General features: G+C 43.6%; 1 long non-coding RNA gene across 1 annotated transcript; it reads right to left on the bottom strand.

Annotated features, from left to right (window-relative positions):
* Positions 1-219: 219 nt before the first annotated feature.
* Positions 220-2740, bottom strand: LOC144390722 (uncharacterized). The gene is made up of 2 exons (XR_013454561.1): positions 1264-2740; positions 220-1004 (listed from the first exon to the last, which is right to left on the bottom strand). It is a non-coding gene; the product is annotated as an uncharacterized LOC144390722 (long non-coding RNA).
* Between the last annotated feature and the right edge of the window lie 3857 nt (positions 2741-6597).

The following is a 6597-nucleotide window of genomic DNA, read 5'->3' as shown; positions in this document are numbered from 1 at the left end:
GCCTTATTCTACTAACCCATTGCACTAGCATTTCATTCCACTTTATTTTATTACTTGTGCACTGTTGTCTTGTCTGTCTACTGTCGCGCACTAACCGCCAAGACAAATTCCTTGTATGTTTGACATATTTTGGCTAATAAATGTTTCCTGATTCCTGATTCCTGATTCAAGATTTGGAGCCTGGTCGGGGTTATCAAAAATTCAGCCGAACAACTTCTCTCGTTCTGGGAAATGTATTTGTCAGATCACAGGTCAAGTATCAGCGCTGCGTTTGCAAAGGCAGGAGCAGTTCAGGCATGTTTTATAACCCTTGAAAGACAGAGAAGGAAATATTTCTATTGGCCCTAAACTGGCGTAGAGGAGGACCTTCCACCTCCCGCATCTAAGATCCGGTCACATCCAATGTCCAGACTCCTGACTTAACGTAAACATCGTAAACAGAGTGTGTATGTTGAATAGTGTTGGTGTGTCTCTAACCCCCCTTTGGCTGGTAAATCTTCTAGTTGACCCGCAGACCTTACATTCCTCAGCCAGGACATAAACTGACTCCCCATCCTGTCAGACTCGTGTCTGCCTGCTTGGCAGATCCTGCTTACCCCCCTTTACCTAACTCTTAAATCAAGACTAGACAGCAAACCCCCAACTAAGCCCATGAAAATAACTTTTGATTATCAGTAGCTGCTTCCACTGACCAGTTGGGATTCACAACTTCCTTCTCATTCTCACAGAAATTGCGCAATGCACAACAGGTAGCAATCACTTTAGAGGTGAATGAAAAGTGGAAGTCACTACGCTTCATCAAAACTCTCCAGCGTGACTTCAGTCTCCCAAACGCAATCTCCGCCGTGGTCCTTGCAGAGCTTAAGTAGACATTAAGTAGACCTCTTGCTCAGGGGTGATTTTGGGGAATGGGTGTAGCCTTTCATGATCCAGTCCATGAGAGGATACGCTGGATCTCCCAACAGGAAGTGACCGATTGAGACGCCATCGATTTCTCTTGGTTCCTGGGAAGAGAAACAGAAATGGTTACCAGTGTTGGACCTGCTTACTAAATGGCCCAGCATACATAAAACATAATATACATAAAAACATAATAAAGCCTCTATAAAACATACTACTTTAAGCTTGTAACATACCTAGAAATCTCAATAGCTTGGTGGTAGCTCCACTAGTTTCTGCATGAATAACTTTCAGTAGCTTAACTCATTTATTGATCTTATTGATTTTATCCATACATTAATATGTCTTCAGAGTACAACTTACTTTTGGTAACAGGTGTGCCTGGCTGAACACGTTAGCGTCATGAGCACACCCAGGCATCTTACAGCTGATGCTCCAGAAGCTTAAAGAGAACAATTTGTCAGGTTTTAATGGCACACACGACACACTGTAACACACATGTGAATATATGTAGGCGACACAGGACACACACACAAACACGCACATGCAGGCCTGAGGTTGCGGTGAATTGAACTGACTAATTGTCAGTTAGTAAGCATTCACGTTACACAGTGCAGACAACTAAATGTATTTTGCCCAAACTTACCGATACATGTCGTCCACTATGCCTTGGAGGACAGCGGTACTGGTGCTCGAACAGTCACCTCCGTGGGCTTCATGACTCCTTCCATAATTCCACACAACTTGTGGAAAGATCCTCGAGTCATGCGGAAGTTCGCTTTCCAGTCCTACACACGGTCTACAGGACTATAGACCGTGTGTACCTTCATTCTCACAGCCCCTGGCATTAAGAATTTCTTTTCCAGCCATCTTTTAACCGTTTTCACTATTTATTTCCGCCCGTCATCATCAAAAAACATGCGTGCTCCGTTTTCCCCAAAACCAGGCCATATTCAAATCCTTAATCCAGCTTCATTCTTTTCTAAACATGCAACATACAATTATATACAAGTTCCCAACGTTATTCACCGACCGTTGTATTGGAATTTACCATTGATTTTGCTATCTGGGTCGTTCTTCCAATTTAATGAAATGCTGACCGAGTCCCCATGACTTATGTCTTGTTTCACGACTCTTTGCTGTCCTTGCGCCGAAATGGTGGAATGCGCTCTCTGAAGACACCAGGACCGCAGAGAGCCTTCACATCTTCCGCCGCAAACTAAAGACACACCTCTTCAGACTCTACCTCGACTAAAGGCTAACAAATTGTAGCACTTAAATTGTACTTGTAACGTCACTCATCTATAGCAAATTGTAAATTGGCTTATTAGGAAATTGCACTTTCTTGTTTCTTGTTCTCCTGAGTTTGTACCCTATGGTTGAATGCACTTATTGTACGTCGCTTTGGATAAAAGCGTCCGCTAAATGACATGTAATGGTAATGGTAATGTTCAGTACCACCTGTATGAACACACACAAAACAGAACACATACACAAAACTATACACAGAACAGGGGACGTAACACCTGGTTGCAGCTGTGTACAGACCTCCAGACTACAGTGTGAGATCATTCCTGTCCAACCTGGGGAGCCTGCTGGACTCATTGGAGATCATGGACTGTCAGCCCATCATTGCCTGTGGTGATTTCAACGAGAATCTCTTCTCCAACACTGGTAAGCCAATCCTTGAGCTCTTCCAGTCCAGAGGATTTGCACAAGTCATCACTAATGCAACCACTGATAAGAACACACTGCTGGACCTCATTTTCATCTCTCAACCACAACGCTGTCTCCACTCTATCACCACCCTGTCTACTGTGTCATGTCCTCTAACAGTCCATAAAGGTATCAGCTGAGTTTTATAAAGAAAAATGCAATGTACTTGTATATACATTGATTTAATACAATGCATGATTATACAGAGGAGGGGGATCTGCCATACAGCCCTTTCCATTTTTCCACCACAGCAGGGCCTCCATTCTGGTACAGTAAAAAACATGTCACTTGTCACAATCATGTTTTCTGTCTACATTCCTCCAACAGGTCTTAAAATTGTCAGGTACATTTGTATTGTGCATAATGAAACTGCCTTTTCTGTTGATTTATTTGTGATGATGTAATGATGACGTCAGGGGGCGTCGGCTATTTAAATGTCACCTGAGTAAGGCCAGATGTGTTTTCTATTTTGAGAGCGGAAGGAGATACTATTTTTGACCGCATTACACAATGAATTCTCCGTTTATTATGAGTGTGATTTAGGTTGTTTTTGCCGAACAATGAATAAAAGAATATTGAAGTGACAATAAGAGCAAATACGCGTTGATCAAACAAAGCACGGCCGCGCGCACGAAAAAGTAAAATGAAATAAAGACGTAACTGAAACACTAATGAATATTGACAGCTGACGCTGAAAACTGAAATAATGGCAGAAGGAACTGAACGGGGAGTCACGGAAGCCGGTATGAGTGAGATGGATACGGCGCAACAAAATAAAGCGTTTAAATCATTGAGCGCCATACGTAGAGGAAAACTCTTCCACTGTACTCGGAAAATGAATGAAATAAAATGAATGATGAAAGAAGGTGCCGATGTTCATAATGTTAATGAAAGTGTAAATGAATTTGTAAAACTGCTGGTGGAATTTAAATTGTGTCATGAATCTGTTCAGATTCTGCTGCCTGAGGATGCGAGAAGGAATGAAAGTTTGGACTGGTATGAGCCAAGCAGATTATGATGTTTTTCTGACTGATGTGAACCAATGGAAAAGGGCTCAGCCCGACCCACATACTCTGGTGGATGTTGGGGACAGTGTCTCACAGACTGGCTCACGACGCTCCAGAGATTCCAATTCTTCATCTATGGTTTCAGCACGCATGAAGATAGCTGCAAACAAAGCTGCTCTGCAGGCCAGAGCTAAAGCTCTGAAAAGGAAACACGAACTGGAAAAGGAAAAGCTTGAGCTGGGGTTAAAAATGGAATCCCTGGATCTGGAAGCAGATATTGCTGCAGCTGATGCAAGGTTAAAGGCTCTAGAAGAATTCGAAAGTGATGAAGCATCAGAATCCGGAAAAGAAATGGAAGAACAGATAGAGGCATCTGACAAAAGAGGAGATCTAACACAAATGGAGTCTGCACGGATAGGAACCATAACAAAAAGATCCTTACAAGGAATAATGCATACTCTGAATCCAACATTGACTGGAATCTCAAAAGGACCTGAGCAACCACCACAAGGGCGACAGCAAACCCTCACACACACAGAGCTGTGGTTTCTGACAGACCACGCAGAAGAGGCGAAGCCACACCCAGAAGTGAAACACCTCAGAGCATAGATCTCACAAACATTCTACAAAGACAGACAAACTTGACAGACTTGCTAGTGATACAGCAGAAAGAGTCTAAACTCTCCCAAAGAGAGGTGACGATGTTTGACGGCAATCCTCTCACTTTCAGATCATTTATAAAGGCTTTTAAGCACAACATTGAGGATAAAACCAACAGTAATGAGGACCGACTATACTTTCTGGAACAGTATGCTGTTGGACAGCCAAAGGAGCTAGTTCAAAGCTGCTTTCACATGAACGCCACAACTGGCTATGAGGAAACAAAGCGCCTGCTTAAATATCACTTTGGTGATGATTTCAAAGTAATTTCTGCATATATCGAAAAGGCCTTAAACTGGAACCAAATCCGTACAGATGATGGAGAGGCACTTCATAGCTACGCCCTCTATCTAAAAGGCTGTGGTAATGCAGTTCAGGACCTCTCATACATGTCAGAGTTGGACTCACCATCTAACATGAAAAGACTTGTTGATGACGACGGTCGACCATGGATAGCGTCCAATAGAATATCAGTAGCCAAGCTAGAAGAGCTTCTAAGACATCAATACAACCAGGACTTTTCAGAGTTGGCCTACAATGAAAAACAAGAGAACTCATTTGAAGACAAGAAATTCTTGCATGTGATGAACAGCTCAGTCAAAAGGAAAGATGGCCACTATGAAATACGACTTCCTTTCCGTCAGGATAACATCAGTATGCCAACAACAACAGGACTCAGGAAAGGTGGCGGAACAAAGAGTATTGAATCTTGCCCGTAGATTCCAGAAATATGAATCCTTTCGGAAAGACTATAATGGCTTCATGTGTGACGTCTTGAGGAAAGGGCATGCAGAAAGAGTGCCAGAGGAACAACTCTCCCAGAAAGACGGAAGACTGTGGTATATTCCTCACCATGGTGTCTACCACAAAAGAAAAAAGACTATCTGGGTGGTGTTCGACTGCACCTCTTCATTCCAAGGAACTTCCTTAAATTGTGAGTTGTTGCCGGGTTCTGACCTTACACACACACTATTGGGTGTACTTCTCAGATTCTGACAGGAACCAGAGGCAGTGATGGGGGACATTGAAGGAATGTTCCATCAAGTAAGAATACCAAAGCATGATGTGGACTTCCTCAGATTCCTGTGGTGGCCAGATGGCGCCACCAACCAACCGCTAGCAGAATACCGGATGACGGTGGATCTCTTCGGAGCAGTCTCATCACCGAGCTGTGCCAATTTTGCACTGAAGCGGACAGCTGATGACAACGAAGGAAAGTGTAGCACTGATGCTCTAAACACCATTCGTCAAAACTTTTATGTAGACGACTGTCTGAAATCTGTCCCAAACGAGAGCTAAGCCATCCGTCTGGTGAAAGAGCTTCAATCAGTCTGCACAGGTGGATTTAAACTCACCAAATGGACTAGTATCAGTCGTGCAGTCCTTGCCTCTGTTCCAGTGGAAGAGAGAGCAAAGGAAGTCAAAGATCTAGACCTCGACAAAGACAAACTCCCCATCGAAAGGGCCCTCGGCATGCGATGGGACATTGAGTCAGACACTTTCTTCTTTTCAATCACCCCAAAACAGCCATCAGTAACCCGCAGAAGCATTTTATCGGTGTTGAACTCTGTATACGACCACCTAGGGTTCATAGCGCCAGTCATGCTGACAGGGAAAGGAATACTGCAGGACCTGTGCAAGCTAAATTGTGGATGGGATGAAAAAATACCAACTGCTTACACAGAGAGATAGACGGAATGTCTAAAAGATCTTAACCTGATTTCCAGCCTAAGAATCAGGAGATGCCTTAAGCCACAAGATTTTGAAGTTGCTAGAGCACAGATGCACCACTTCTGTGACGCAAGTGAACATGGCAGTAAAGTTGGACTACCTCACATAATGTTTGTGATTGGGAAATCAAGAGAACTCCACTCCGCTTGCTAGTGCAGTTCTCGCTGCTAGGATAGACAGGATGTTGAGGAGAGAGCTCGAGTTAACCCTTGAGGACTCAGTCTTTTGGACCGACAGTACCGATGTCTTTAAATACATCCAAAATGACGCCAGAAGGTTTCAAACCTATGTAGCCAACAGAGTGTCCACTATTCGGGATCTGACACACAAATTCCAATGGCGCCACATAAAGTTCATTCAAGAAGGACATTGGCTGAGTGGTCCAAATTTCCTGATGCAACCGCAAACTGACTGGCCAGTGATTCAAGTACCACCCACGCTGTATGACAGTGACCCGGAGGTCAAGAAGGTGGTCATGGCTTTCACTACAAGTATACTGCAGAATGAAAGGCCACTGACTCGTTTTATTAAGCACTTCTCATCATGGAACAAATTGATTCGATCATCAGCCTGGATCTTAAAA

Source organism: Gasterosteus aculeatus, chromosome Y, assembly GCF_964276395.1.
Source record: "Gasterosteus aculeatus chromosome Y, fGasAcu3.hap1.1, whole genome shotgun sequence".
Taxonomy (NCBI): domain Eukaryota; kingdom Metazoa; phylum Chordata; class Actinopteri; order Perciformes; family Gasterosteidae; genus Gasterosteus; species Gasterosteus aculeatus.
This window is presented reverse-complemented; position numbering and strand designations above follow the sequence as displayed.